We start from the raw sequence: 16,130 nt of genomic DNA on the forward strand, positions 1-16,130 counted from the left end.
GGCTCGGTCGTGGAAGGACTCGAACGACTCGAGTGTCCTCTGCAAAGAAAACAACCAGCGATCTGTCCTTACGAAAAGCTAATAACATTTCTTTGACACGAAGCTGCAGCGGTGATGCAGCGCGTGAGCGACAGCTGAGGATGTGAGGTTGGGATTTAGTCATGGACGGAGGTATTATCAGCAGAGGCCAGATATCGACAAAAATAGGTTTTCTCCTCACACACAGTTGCATAAGAGTACGCACACACACACACACACACAGGGAGGAAATACCGCTACGCTTTAACATTCAGTGGCCGCCAGAGCACACAGTAACACACAGTAACACAAAGTAACACACACTAGCACAAATGTTATTGGGTCAACTTTTAGGACAATCACAAAACCTGAGGAGTCAAAATGTTTCTAGTCCAGATACTAAACCGGATTCACATACTACAAACCTGAGTTTATAGAAAAACACAATGAAGCAATGAAGGGTCAGTTTGGGGCTTTGTTGCTTCCTCTGTTTCAGAAAAATGGAAAAGATAATGTCCCAAATATTTCATACATTTTCACTTTGTTTATTCATGTAAATGTTTGTTAAATTCACAAAAAGTCTTTAAAAAGCGTGCAGCCATCATTTCATATATCTCTCCTGAACAAACATGGGCATTTTCCTTTTGTGGCGTGAAAGAGAAAATTATGAAATTCCAAATTTGACGTTTGAAAAAGTGACGGCTACAACACGCTACCTTCCCTCAGCTTTACAGAGACAAACTGTCCACACTCACACTAGACACTCCTATTAACCCAGGCTGCATGTGTTTGGACTGTGAGAGGAAGTCATGCAAACTCGAAGGCCCAGTCCGTCGGCTTCCAACCCAGAACCTCCATCCTGCCGTGAGGCGAGCACCGTGCCGCCCTACAAGCTAAACGACGGTTGTGTTACTGAAGCTACAACTTCCACTGAGGCCCAGCAGGGACTGTGTCCGAGCTGTTGCTGCCGTGAGCTTCACGTCTGAACCCTCCGAGATTAGAGAGACAGATCCCAGCGTGGCTCCGATGGACAAAACAAGACACACCCGCAGACGTGAGCCCTCGGACAGGAAATGCCTCCATGTAAACAGGAAATAGAGATGTTTTGGGGAGATATACTCAGCGCATGGTGGGAAACACACACACAGCAAGAGTGGTTTCAGGTTATTCACCTGCCGCACTCACCTACACCTTATATTTTACAGAATAAATATATATAAATGACATTTGTTTACATGAGTCTTCCTTCCTGTAAAATCCTGGTAAAATCTCTGTACACGTACGTCAAGCAGTGTTTCCTCAGGAGTCCCCCCCCACGCCGAAACCAAACCGCCCAATCCACTCTTGACCCTGCTTCCTGGTCTAAAATTAACCACACCCACAACTGCAAACACCCCCACCCAAAAGTCTGTCGCCAGGAAACTGCTCTCATCATCCATCATTTGGTTTCTGACGTCATTTGGTCGCATCCACACACACACACACACACACACACACACACACACACACACACACACACACACACGCACACACACGCACACACTTTTTTACTTACTACACATCTTCCAGAGCAACATGTTACCTCAAAATAACTCATAATAAGAATATGATTTCTTAGAGTGACCATAATAACAAAATGCCACAAGAGTTTGACACCTCGGACTTAATTTGAAACTTCAGCCCGAGGCCTGTGATCCCAGTGACAGTTTGTACCAGACAGAATTAAAGGAGGGTCCAGTTACTGAGCTCCGTTTGATCAAGTCCCACCTGATAAACACAGTAAAACCTGCTCTAACGTGTTAAAGCTCATAAACAATAAAGCAAATGCTTCCAAAAAGGAAAACACTGCAGTCAAGCTTCTGTATAAAGTCACATAAAGACTGTGGTGTGAACGGGTCATTTGATTTTAAGCCCGAAACATAAATGAATGCTTGACCTTAGACCCCAGGGCCTTCATGTAAGATAAGTAGCTGTATAATTCACAGAGTTGGTCAAAATGAATCCCATGTTGTAAGGCTCTGATTGGTTTAGGACCATGTAGCTCGCTGGTGCCTGTTGCTACGGCTGAGATGTTTTAATACAACTTCACTGACTCTGTAAAACATTCAGGTCACCATTGAATTTAAGCTCAGAGCTTCCACACACGTATAAGAAGTGAAGAACGTTGAGTGATGTCTCAGACTGTGTCGTTCCACTCACTGAACTGAAACACAACTGAGCACTGGATATTACCCATGATCCTCTGCTTCCTGACCCAGAAGAGCTGCTGCTGCAACAAATCCACCAAACGCTGTTCAGAATTCTTCATGTTTTAACAGTTTCCTGCTGAATATTGGAGATAAACTCAAGTCTTTTTCACTGATCTCAGTTCAGCTTCACTCTTCAACTGGAGCTGGTTGTGACAGTTGAAGCTGTGACTCTCAGTCAGTTCTTCTCACAGGAGATGGAACCCACTCACCAGAGTTACAGAGAACAGACGCTCAGGGAGAGAAGGAGGAAACTTTCTCTTCACTTTTATCAAGCTGAAAGTCTGATATTCAGCATCAACACCAATACCCCCAAACCCCCCAGTGCGTACATTATGTAACCCAGTGTCACACATGTGTTGATGATCCTCTGTCACAGTACGGGTGTGTTTTGGCGCTCGCGGCCTCTGAACCCTCTTTGGGCCAAAACACATACCAGGCTGGTGGGCGAGTTCTGAGCCGGAGCTGGAGGGCAAACAGATCCTGTGACCGTCCCACTGCAGCTGTCGCTGGTGTAACGCTGAGACGGGGGCTATTTGAAATGGTTGCGTCCGACCACGGCCTCAAGACGTATCATTACAACCACACCTGGGCCAAGCTTGAAAAAAATGTAGATTGGATCACATGTGTAGTTTCAGAATTAGTTTAAACTAATATGCCTATATATAAGGTAAATTAATTATGTGTAGGTATGTTTTAATTAGAGTTTGCATTCCTTTAAATGCTAGGAAATAAAATAAAACCTTATTATTTCGGATGCTTCTTCTATCCGACTGTATCCTGCTTCGTCTGCATGTCTCAGATTGATCTGTTATTAACGTCTGGTGACTTAATAAGCAAGAGCGTCAATGTTATCTGTAGAATCTATGAATTAATTCATAAAATATCTTCCACATTTGATTATTTTGGATAAATTAGAGTTGAGGTGCTTCTCTCTGTCGTCCAAGCTGCAGGCTCCACCCGTCTGGCACTCGTCAAGGTTTAAATAAATGTTATGAATTATGCTCAAGTGTTATTTGAGCCAGGTCTCATTACAAAACACTGTTATAAACTTGGAGGCATAGTGACATGCCACACTGCAAATAGTCCCCGTAAACCCCTGAATGCTGGAGTGTTTGTAACCAGCCACTGGCATGTTGGCATAAACACAAGCAGCAGCTGTCTTACTGAAAGTGTCTTTGCATTTACACAGCATGCTATTGTTATTCTCTCCAAACATCAGCAATGTGGAGTCACACACACACACACGCACCACACACACACACACACACACACACACACACACACACACACTTCTGTGCAGCTCTCAGCAGCTCCTGAGCAGTTATAGTGAAATCTCACAAATAAAATCCAGTTTCTCTCAAGCTGATTTAAAGCAACAAAGCAGAGTCACCGATAGAACTGTCATCTGCCGCTGCTTCTCCAGAAAGTGAGATGTCAGCCACCTGCTTCTCCCTCTGCAACAACAACCAGACACAAACCAGCAACCTCTTGCAGCTCGTTCTCCAAAAAAACCACAGCAGAAACCCCTCAGGTATCTGCAGGCTGCAGAGAATCAACAGCCGAGAGACTTTAACGAACCACATCCATCCTTCCTACCTCAACGCTCGGCGTGTCTCCTCCAGTGGTTCAGAGGTGACAGATCTCCACCTGCAGCAGCTGCACAGTTTCGATCTCAGCCTCCCTCTAACGTCCACTTCCTTTCTCTCCTCAGCTGCTTGTTGATTTGTTGTTGGTATTTTTAATCTCTCCCCCCCTCTTTCTGTCTGCAGCCCTTGCCCCCTTGCCACCAGCCAGCCTGTTGCTCCCCTCACTGAAACCTCAGGCCTGGCCCGGGCCCATGGCATCTCTGGAAGGGGGGGACGCGCCTGGCTGCCTGATTGGCCGCGGGGCAAGAGGGAATGCCCCATATTAGGGCAGCAAGGGGGCGGGGTAGCAGGACCATGATAACGGAGGGAGGAGAAGAAGATAACATAGTTTGGGACATAGTGGCCGGTCTGTCTGAGCTGTGTTTCCCTCTCAGATTCCTGCACCATTCTTCCAACGTGTCAGACTTTTATTATGAAATCCAGCATCATCAGGACGTTTGAATTGAGAGTTGAGATGCTACCGAGCTGATGCTATCGGGGGAAATTGAGAACTTCCTGAAGCTTTTAAACTAAACGGTCCAACGATGATAATCTGAGGCCGAGGTTTTCACTTCGGCACAAGAGATAAGAGCACCTCCCCTCCCCCCCTTTTCCTGCAGGGGTTTTAAGTGATGTAGTAATAAAACCTGGCTGCATTAGCAATATTGAGTTAGTGATTTATCGTCCCCGTCAAATAAAAGCAGATAATGCTCCTCCTCATCTACTATCCGACTGTAAACTGCTGCGTTTGCATCTGCTGGTGACTTCATATAAAAAATGGGACAGTTTCCAAAAAAATGTATTGTGCATTCGGCCCATGGTGATTAAAATGAGTTGGCACATGTCTGGCTTCAGTTACAAGGGTTTTACTCTCCAGTAAATCATCGGCCATTTTATTCCTCCATGTCCCGACTGAGCGAGCAAACTTTAAAAACCTCAAGAGTAAAGCAGGAAACAGGCAAAACAAAAAAAACAGTTTGTCTCTAAATACCTGGATGAACTTTACAGCAAGTTATTTTTATCACAAATGTCTGAAAATAGAAACAGCAGGCGTTGGATCTCTATTTAGAAAAAGTATGACTCTTCCTTTCAGGGGAGCAGCTGCTGTTGTGTGGCGTGTGTGTGTGTGTGTGTGTGTGTGTGTGGGAGGGGTGTTATTTGTCTGCTTTGTGTTTTCCTGCTGTGTGCATGTGTATGTTTGTTTTATTAATAATATTAATTTGTTGATCCCCTGAGGTCAGAGGTCACCCAACACAACAGGTTGGCAGTAGTGGGATGTGACTACGTGCATTTATCTGTACTTAAGCAGAATTATTTTCAGGTAAAGCTACACTTAACATGCTAACACTTAAAAGCAAATACTTATTTACTTTTACTCAAATAGAAAAGTAGTTTTATTCTATGTATTTGTACTTGTCCTCCACCTCTGTCCCCAGGTGTTAAACTCAGACTCATATTCAGCACCTGCCGCCGTGAGAAATCCCTCAAGGTGTCGCTGATGTGAGCAAATCAAGTCCGACACAAGTTCATGTTCACTGAGCTGGAGATGCATCCGCTCCACTGGAAGTAATTCAGCTGGATGAAATGAGTTTATCTGACAAAACATGGCTGCCTGCAGGTTTCTGATGAGTTGTTGACAGGAGCAACAGTGAACTTTACTAACTCCAGTTAAACTCTCCAGATATTCGTCGCTGCTCAGGCTACAGCAGCACGGGGCTTCTCTCTGCATTCAGCCCATGATGATGGATTCCAGTGAAGTAGGCAGAAGTGTGAGGGAGAGATGCTGTCAGCGCAGATCAGGCAGCCAGCACTGTGTCAGCTAACATGCTCATTGTTGCTTTCCAGCTCGCGCACAAAGCCCGGATTTAGACATGGGGGAGGACTGGACGCCTGGAACAGGGGCTGGGTCGGATAGGGGAGGGATGGAGGGTGAGGGACGGGAGGTTATCTGTGGGCACATCGCTGGGGATTTGATTTATCCCTCATCGTGATCATTAAGCTACAAGTGAGGCCTCGCTTCAGAGACACTGACTGTGCACGATCCTTGTAAATTATGTTTCTGGGAGGGAGGGACGTCAGGAGAAAAGGAAGGGCAGGATAAAGAGAGTGGGGGAGGGGGAGGGTGTGATTCAGGAGGATGAGCAGCTCGGTTCAAGTCGGGCACAAGTTGCCAACACAGCCATGAACTCAGAGTTTAAATGGGCCAGGAAACTGGAGCAGGCTGTGTGTGTGTGTGTGTGTGTGTGTGTGTGTGTGTGTGTGTGTGTGTGTGTGTGTGTGTGTGTGTGTGTGTGTGTGTGTGTGTGTGTGTGTGTGTGTGTGTGTTACGGTCTGCAAAGGGAGGATACCTACTGGGCTTATTAACTTGGATTTCTGCTCCATCTGATCAACATGCAGTTACAGTAAATAACCACTATTCACAAAATATGATGCTTTGAAGAAATACTTGGTAGTTTTTATAAAAATCAAGAAGTCGAAGAGGAAGTTGGAGAAAACAAAGAAGAGGAAAAGAGAAAGTGACCGAGTAAGAAACCAAACAAGAGTGAATATTGGAATATGTTTCACCCGTTGGTGAGAGAAAGAGGCCAGAGGATGCAGGACAGATGCAGGACAGATGCAGGACAACTGCAGGACAGATGCAGGACAAAAGCAGGACAGATGCAGGACAGATGCAGGACAGATGCAGGACAGAAGCAGGACAGAAGCAGGACAGATGCAGGACAGAAGCAGGACAGATGCAGGACAGATGCAGGACAGAAGCAGGACAGATGCAGGACAAATGCAGGACAGATGCAGGACAGAAGCAGGACAGAAGCAGGACAGATGCAGGACAGATGCAGGACAACTGCAGGACAGATGCAGGACAGATGCTGGACAGATGCAGTTGTCGACTCACGAGTTCATCATCAGAAGCCAAGTGAACCCAGATGGATCCAAGTTTATCCAAACAATTCAATGTTTACTTCATGCACATTTTGCTCGGAGGTCGATAACTGCGTCGGCTACTTGCCTGCTGTGTTTCAGATAAAACTCTGTCATTCTTCTCTCATTCTTTTAATTATGCTCCCGTCATATTTATGTAAAATGTGTATCAGCCGACATGTTTCTTTGGCTTCTGATGTTGCAGGTTTCTTCTCTGTCAGCTTGTCAACAGATGCACATGTGTACAGCTGAGTGCCACTTGTATTTAGAGCGAATCTGGCATTGTGTTGCTTTAAACCAGTTTCTGAGGTTACTTCTTCAATGCTAATTCAGTCAGAATGAGAATTTGACTCTGGTTTCCAGTGGCTCTCAATGTGCTCACACACAGAACCAGTAACAATTCCCAGGGAATTTCACATTTCCATTTTCAAAGTCATGAGTTTCACCTCCGGTGGTTGACAACAGAGTCATCACAACGAGGACATGAAATCTTTCAGGCTCCGGATCGACAGACACAGACAAGAATGATGTTGTTGTACAAGTTATTTGTGTGAGTTTGTGTCCACATACCGAGCAGCGCACACATTCTTCTGATGTAAACTTAACTCGAACTCAAAACACCTCTCAGTGACACAATGCTCACTTCCTCTCTGTGCCTCGACCTGCAGCGGAGCCACCTGACCTCTGGGTATTAATAGAGATGAATGTTAGGAGTTCAGTTCTCTGAATGTTTGTCATTTTGGAATAACTGAGGTTTACTGGACAATATAAACTCTGACAAACTCCGTCTTGTTTGTTAAATTCGCCTCAAGTGTCAATCACGGTGTCCAGGATAAAATCTTTCATCTGAGAGGATGTGGTTTAAAGTTATGATTGGCATTTAAAACTAAATGTCATAAACTACTGAATGAATGTGCTGCTGGTCTCTACTTGCCTGCAGCTGAAATTGAAATATAACGTCTTTTAAGGCTACAAAATTATCTGACTAAAAGTTGATTAGAAAGTTTTCTGGGTATATAAATATGGGACTTTAACTCGCTTATATACAACTGATCTAACTCTGCATTTTGCTGTAACAACTGAACTGCCCCTGTGTGCGTGGATCAATAAAATGTTATCTTCTCTTAAATCAGTTCAAATGTGTTTAAATTTGTTTAAACTTTTAATATTTTGGTAATTGAGTAAAACTTATACGACTCTTGCTGTAATTTATTATCCTGATGGAACTCACTTGTTCACATTGGATGCGGAAACGCTGCCGATTCACTTTGAATTGATGACGTCGTGCGTTGCCGAACTGCATCGTGGTTCCGTTGCGTTGTTCGTGTGGCAGCAGCCAATCATCAACTAATACTCGTATGTCAGAATGAGGCTGGAGACAAGAGGCCGCAGCAGCTGGTTGTAGAGTTTATCAGGGTTTGATGGACAGCTGGCGTGGCCCCGATATCAAGAGAGTCAGGTTGTGCGACTGGTTGTTGTCGTTGTGACGATCACGCTGTCACCAAGCGACAAGAAGAACGAAGTGGCTCTGGATCAACGACTTGAGTTTATATTCAACACATCTCAAACCACGAGTTGAACAAAGCCTCCTCCTGCCTCCTCGCTGTCACTGCAGGTGTAAGTGCTGCTCTACATCCACACAGATGTGGTCCATTAAAAGTTACAACATATTCTAATCTAAGTAAAAATACAACTCCCCCCACCGATGTACAACATGAAGCGAAAGGAGCAAAGCTTAAGGCTGAAAGAGTCAAAGGAAAAAGTGCCAGGATCAAAGTGGATGTGATCATCAACTGAAAGATTCATTCGTTTTATTCTGACATGAATCATAAATTATCTCCTGAACTTCAAACAAGGATTTACTCAAATCTAACGCTGCTAACGCTCAGATTTACAAATAGAAGAATAAAAGGAATGTTTTATCATAAATATCTTTTTTTAAATGATCCAGTCTTCATACAAAACTGTTGCTTTAATGGAGGCTGAGCGGCTCCACATACAGAGTGAGACAAGTTGTTCATCCTGACCTGCATTGGAGGAAGGTGTCCAGGTAACTCTGAATATTCCACGCAGACACTCACACATGGTCAGCAGGAGGAGGCCGACGGAGGAAACACACTGATGCAGGAGCCCACACACGGGCCGCGGGGCTGGGAGAGCTGGGCTGCAGAGCTGGGGGGAGGCAGGTGGTCGTCGTAGGCGATCCGGGGGTCGGTTTGACCGTTTGGGCCCAACGGGAGAACGAGCTGCGCTGTTAGTGTGATCACACATAGAAAGAAAGCAGGAGAGAGAGGGAGGGCGGAGGGGTCCCAGGGCAGAGAGAGAGAGGGGGACGGACGGACGGATGGATGGATGGATGGATGGATTGACAGAAAAACAGAAGAAGAGAGGGACTATCTCATCAGTGTGTGTACATATCAACATATGGACGAGTGAACTTTCTCTTTCTTCCACAAACCACCATAGTGTGTGTGTGAGAGGCGACAGCAGCGAGACAGGACAGAATGGGGGTGTATTAGCACTAGTGGACAGTCAGCGGTTTGCAGCGACCCTCTGTAAAGCCCCGCTCCATTGTTTGTGGTGCTGGAGGCTTTAGCTGGGACCCAGCGGGGCCTTGTTACTGGGCTTAGAGGGGCTGGACCCTGGATACCAGTCAGACACAACCACACCTCACATAGGCCAACACATCCTCTGCTTGTGGAACTTTATCACCGAATGACCAAACTTTCATTTATTCATTTAGTTTTTTAAGCAAATGAAAAAGACTAAACAATGAATCCGTCCCAGCTTCCACATCATGTCCGTGACTCCAAGAGTTCCCTTTAGAAATGTCCCTTTACGATCTAATCACAAATATTAACTTTTTTAAGGCTCAGTCATTTCTTCAAAGTCCTGTAGTCTTTAGTTAACACAACTCAAACAGGAGGAAATATACTTGGGAATATTTTTGTGGCGGATTACTTCTCATTTGCTGTTCATGTGCTTATTTCCAGCAGCAGGATGGTGCTTGTGAAACTGGGTCTGAGCAAACTACAGCATGTTGTGTGTTTGGATATAAAAAATACAAGTAAATAAACCAAAGCACCCTGCTGTGCCTGGTAAAGATTAATAAAAGATGATGCTGCTCGCTGACCTTCATGAAGAATGAACAGGACATTCAAAGGATTGGGAAAGATCAGGAAGTGACATCACAGCTCATTATCATAAGAGACAGGTGACTCAAATTAGAGGAAATTAACCTCAGACTGCAGGAAAACTCAGATCCAGCACAAATATGTACAGATATATACATTTACATTTTACACACACACACACACACACACACCACTGCAGAGACAAGAACACATCAGTTCTTTATTAAGACCAGGACACGTCATCAAGTGATTGATATCAACTCCCTCCTCCGGGAACTAGAGACGACCTCGGCAGAAATAAGCAAACTGCACTGTGTGTTTTCATTATGAAGGAACATGTGACCAGAACAAGTGACTCACTCATGTGTTTGTATCAGTTCTATGACACAGGGGGATAAATTCTAAAAGCTTTGGAGGGACACACGCTTTGGTACATGTGCTGCTGCTGCTGGTGAATCAGTTATATTCAGTTATATTATAGTAATATTCAAATGGTTGAATATCATCACAACAAGACGGAGATAAACACTGACTCAAAGATCGATTGTTCGTCACACGGTGTGGCCGTGGCGTGGCGTCAAAGTTTGATTACACGCCATCAAAACACCGAGGTTCTGTATCTCGGACATACATGGTCCAATCGAGTCCAAACTAGACATGTAAGACAAGAGTCCCGGCCTGATGACATCTACACAGAAATAATGACTTAAAATCACAGCGCCCCCTGGTGGAAACAGGAAATGTCTTGTTCTTTGCATGTCTTCCACTTGGATGTATTCCTCCTCATCCACTTACTGCAGCCATATCAAACTGTGTCAAACGGGTCTCAAGACATTGATAATGACGGCATAAGATTACTGAGACTTTTCATCAAACGCCATAATAGTGGCGTGGCGTCAAAGTTCATCAACTCGCCGTGACACACGAAATTGCTGTAACTTCAGTGTTCGAGGTTCAACCTCCCTCAAACTGCATTTGTGTATCAACACTCCCCCCTTGAAAATATTCATATGGTTTTAAGGAATTATTAAGATATTTTGCCAATGGGCGTGACAAAATAACTGACTAGCGCCCCCTAAAGGGCAGCCCCGACACCACGATTGGCCGACATGTACAAAAATCGATGGGGACATGTGTCTTTTCATAACAAACAAATAAGTCTCTTGGATAGATATGCTAGACCAAACAGGAAGCCCACCATTTTGGCTTTAGTGGTATATTTTTTATATATATGTTTTTTTCATTTTTTTTTTTTTCTAGGAACAGTACAACAACAGTTGGCTTTTTTGTGTCACTTTGTATATATGAATATATATACAAGTGACACAAAAAAGGCGTTATGGCGGAGCGTTATGGAACAACGCAACAGGAAGTCGCCTATTTTTGACGTTACACGTTCGATCATATCAACTTTAAATGACGTCATCTCAACAACATGGAGATTTTTTGTTTTTTGTTTTTGCCCTGAACAGATCAGTCTGTGCGTAGTGATGCTGACAGCGCTGCACGTGATGGCGTGGAATGTAGTGCGTGATTAGTGGCCGTGGTTCGGAGCCGTTTCTCCCGGTCCCCTCCGCGGCCCAATCAGTACAACAACAGTACAACACTACCATCTGGTGGACAAATGCGGAAACTGTAGAAACAGTCTGTCTCTAACAATTACTATAATAACAATGATTTATAACAATAATATCTAAATTCTTACAACATATTTAATTTAGATTGAAGTTAAGAATCGTGACATTTCCTCAAACCGTGTAAACATTGCGTTGCAGCGAAGGTTCATCCTTCGCCAAAGAAGACGATGTTGTTAAAACTCCACTGTGCATTGTCCTATCACTACCAAACTTCTACAAAAATCGATGGGGACATGTGTCTTTTCATAACAAACAAATAAGTCTCTTGGATAGATATGCTAGACCAAACAGGAAGCACAGGGGAATAAGTTCTAAAAGCTTTGGAGGGACACACGCTTTGGTACATGTGCTGTTGCTGCTGGTGAATCAGTTATATTCAGTTATATTATAGTAATATTCAAATGGTTGAAAACTGGTTAAAACAACGAACCTCTAGTGAAATGATCCCTGTAAAGACATCCTGCTGGATTCTGTTTCTGTACAAATAAAGGTTGAATGTATTAAGAAGATTCGATTTAGTTTTGTGGGGAATTATTTTGTAAATTACCTTATTTATCTCAGTTTTATCCTTGAGAATTAATCTAATTAATGGTAATAATAATATACAGTGAACATGTTGAATTCTGCTCCTTACTTTAGAGCTGGAACTATGAGACACACCCTACATGCCTGTAACGTGAGTGTTTAACATGGGTGGAGTGATATGCTGAAGGACGTGATGTGTCCCGTGATGCTCTCAACTTCAGCCTCAGCCACAAACTAAGTTACAGGAGGTGTTTCTCCTGGTCAACACGCCTGTTCTCTGTGGCGCTTCACAAAACGCCCTCATACGACTTAAAGACTTTAAATGAGTCCGAGCGGAGACCTGCTGAAACTTTCACATCCATTACTGGCAAATCACATTTAATCTAATCACAGGGGAGAGAACTGAGAAACGATCTTAATTGGTTGATCACATTCAGGAGCATGAGTGGACGAGAGGAGGAACTGAGATCTGAGACAGAGCTGAACCTTTATTTCCTTCGTCACAGACGTCAAACAGTGTGAAACTTTAATACTTCCTGGAAATACCAATGACACCAAGGCCCAGGTTGTGTAAAAGTAAAAAAATGTGCTTTAATGTTTGACAAACATGTCTTTGAAACACAGCTCAAGTATCATCACATTTAGGATAAAGACAATAAGACAAAAATTTAAAATGTCAAAGTAAACATGATGACATCAGGATGAACTAGTTCTCCACCAAACATCGTGAAACGGTGAATCCACGGTGAGCGGCTGTGATGACATGTCTCCTCCTCCCGGCTGCTGAGGTGTTTGTTCAACATCGACCATCCCTGAGAGAGAGAGGGGGGGGGGGGACCTCTAGTTATATACAGTATATATAGATATCAACGCTGTAACAAACAGACATGGTTCTGTCCCTGAGTCTCAATTTACTGTTATAAACCTTTTGAAAGACATTTGTGACTGATGGTAATTTGATTTGCAGTTTGTTGTGTTTTCATATATGATTGAATTATATATGAATTACATATTAAATAAATACAATAAATACACAGACTATATACACATGTGTGTGTATTGTCCCTGAGCTCCTCACTCTCGTGTTCTAGTGTTTAACCAGTGTTTCAGTTTGTGTTTTAACTTGAGTTTGGACTTTTTGGTTTGTTTCCTGCAGAGTGAGACACAAACGGTCTGAAAGTTGTTTTCCTCATGTGTGTGAAGCTGTTTTGTGTTAAATTCCACACATGTATTCATTGTAAAGCTTGATTCCTGCTTCCTGTGTGGAACCTTCTCACCTGTTCACACACACAACACGTATTTTAACTCGTAGCCCCTGACCACACACTCACTTTCTAATAAGCCACTTGTGCTAATAAGCTGTTAATGTCACGGATTCATCATTTTATAATGAGCCATTAATTAAATACATCAGCTTCGGGGGGTTTTATCACAACCTGGCAGTAACAATGCTGCTCTTATGAATTTAATCAACAAGAATCACACCCAGTGGAGCACAAGGCCCAACAGTTCCCCTAAACCCAAATCTGAAACTTAATAAGAAAGTCACATGTCGTCCAATCAGCTCTGACTCTGTAGTGGAACCCCCCCCACAAACCAGGCAGGTACGAGGAGAACCAGCTGAGTCGAGGGTCGAGTCTCCACCAGTTACTGTTTGCACCCTCGTCAGCACTCGAGTCCACGGACAGGACACGGTGTTAATTAAAGTGCAGTTAGCTGAGGGACACGGAGATGATCACACTCGGCTCTTCAGACGGACGACACACTGCAGCACGAGGCCGTTCCATCCGTTTTCTCTTTGTGCCTCCATCGTATCTTTGTCATGTTTAAGGTTTAAATTTGATCAGAGGTCTAAGAGGCAATTTGTGATGACGTATTATCGAACACAGCACTTATTCATTTTAGAGGAGATCTTCCTTTTATAAATGCAGTGTCCCTATTTCCTTTATTTAGATTTTACTTTCCATAATGGATCATATTTTACTTGTAGCCACATTTGATCTTATCAGTTGTTTTCATTTATTTTAATCATTTATTTTTCTTCTATATCAATGTATTGATGTATGGGCTCAGTGCTGTTTGATCCAAAATGTGTATCTCATATACACAAGGAAGCTTTTCATGGGTTTTAGTTTCTAATCCTGTTTCTTTTCACCTGGAAAATACTTTGAAATTTACCGTGCAGCTTCTTTTTCTAACCTCCCACAGGACTGAACAGGAAACAAGTGTTGTGGTGCGATTGTCATCATTAAGACTGAGAAGCACCGAGGTCGTCCCCTGACAGCAGAGACTCCATCACAGCAGCATGTGGGGGGTGCAGCTCGGTGCTGCAGCGACAAGAGAAGAACAAATAAACACAGAACAGTGAGCAACATCATCCCACCGGTGTATTAAAGGGTTAACATGTGTACGTTGGAGGCATAGACAGTAAATAAAGATGGACGACGATGATTTTGACTTTTTAGTTTAACCCATGTCCCATCTGCTAACATGGAGGAGGCAGGGTTTAGAACCTGTACTGCAGCCAAACAGCAGGGGGAGCTGACATGTCGTCAATCCTCATTTACAGTCTGTGGTTGAAGGCTTGTTTTTCAGTATTAGTGTTACTATTGTTACTTTTGACATAGTCATTGACGTTATTAGGGCCCGAGCACCGACGGTGTTCTTTGCATGTCTTCCACTTGGATGTATTCCTCCTCATCCACTTACTGCAACCATATCAAACTGTGTCAAACGGGTCTCAAGACTTTGATAATGACGGCATAAGATTACTGTGACTTTTCATCAAACGCCATAATAGTGGCGTGGCGTCAAAGTTCATCAACTCGCCGTGACACACGAAATTGCTGTAACTTCAGTGTTCGAGGTTCAACCTCCCTCAAACTACATTTGTGTATCAACAGCCCCCCCCCCTGAAAATATTCATATGGTTTTAAGGAATTATTAAGATATTTTGCCAATGGGCGTGGCAAAGTAACTGACTAGCGCCCCCTAAAGGGCAGCCCCGACACCACGATTGGCCGACATGTACAAAAATCGATGGGGACATGTGTCTTTTCATAACAAACAAATAAGTCTCTTGGATAGATATGCTAGACCAAACAGGAAGCCCACCATTTTGGCTTTAGTGGTATATTTTTTATATATATGTTTTTTTTCATTTTTTTTTTTTCTAGGAACAGTACAACAACATTTGTGCCACTTTTTGTGTCACAAAAAAGGCGTTATGGCGGAGCGTTATGGAACAACGCAACAGGAAGTCGCCTATTTTTGACGTTACACGTTCGATCATATCAACTTTAAATGACGTCATCTCAACAACATGGAGATTTTTTGTTTTTTGTTTTTGCCCTGAACAGATCAGTCTGTGCGTAGTGATGCTGACAGCGCTGCACGTGATGGCGTGGAATGTAGTGCGTGATTAGTGGCCGTGGTTCGGAGCCGTTTCTCCCGGTCCCCCTCCGCGGCCTAATCAGTACAACAACAGTACAACACTACCATCTGGTGGACAAATGCGGAAACTGTAGAAACAGTCTGTCTCTAACAATTACTATAATAACAATGATTTATAACAATAATATCTAAATTCTTACAACATATTTAATTTAGATTGAAGTTAAGAATCGTGACATTTCCTCAAACCGTGTAAACATTGTGTTGCAGCGAAGGTTCATCCTTCGCCAAAGAAGACGATGTTGTCAAAACTCCACTGTGCATTGTCCTATCACTACCAAACTTCTACAAAAATCGATGGGGACATGTGTCTTTTCATAACAAACAAATAAGTCTCTTGGATAGATATGCTAGACCAAACAGGAAGCACAGGGGAATAAGTTCTAAAAGCTTTGGAGGGACACACGCTTTGGTACATGTGCTGTTGCTGCTGGTGAATCAGTTGTTTATTCAAATTGTTTACATTTTTCTAATTGTATTTCTTTTTTGTAATATTCAAATGGTTGAAAACTGGTTAAAACAACGAACCTCTAGTGAAATGATCCCTGTAAAGACATCCTGCTGGAT

At 43.4% G+C, this 16,130-nt stretch overlaps 1 protein-coding gene and 1 long non-coding RNA gene across 2 annotated transcripts in view; both read right to left on the reverse strand.

The window, feature by feature from the left end:
* Positions 1-4,092, reverse strand: part of prx (periaxin) — a 30,474-nt gene extending 26,382 nt beyond the window's left edge. Inside the window, 1 exon segment of the mRNA XM_047339688.1 lies at positions 3,864-4,092. The gene's annotated coding sequence lies outside the window, so the exon portion shown is untranslated.
* An 8,493-nt stretch (positions 4,093-12,585) lies between these two features.
* On the reverse strand, positions 12,586-15,211 carry LOC124851653. Its single transcript, XR_007032625.1, has 2 exons — positions 14,289-15,211; positions 12,586-12,922 (listed from the first exon to the last, which is right to left on the reverse strand). It is a non-coding gene; the product is annotated as an uncharacterized LOC124851653 (long non-coding RNA).
* Between the last annotated feature and the right edge of the window lie 919 nt (positions 15,212-16,130).

The sequence above is a fragment of the Hippoglossus stenolepis genome, chromosome 4 (assembly GCF_022539355.2).
Source record: "Hippoglossus stenolepis isolate QCI-W04-F060 chromosome 4, HSTE1.2, whole genome shotgun sequence".
NCBI lineage: Eukaryota > Metazoa > Chordata > Actinopteri > Pleuronectiformes > Pleuronectidae > Hippoglossus > Hippoglossus stenolepis.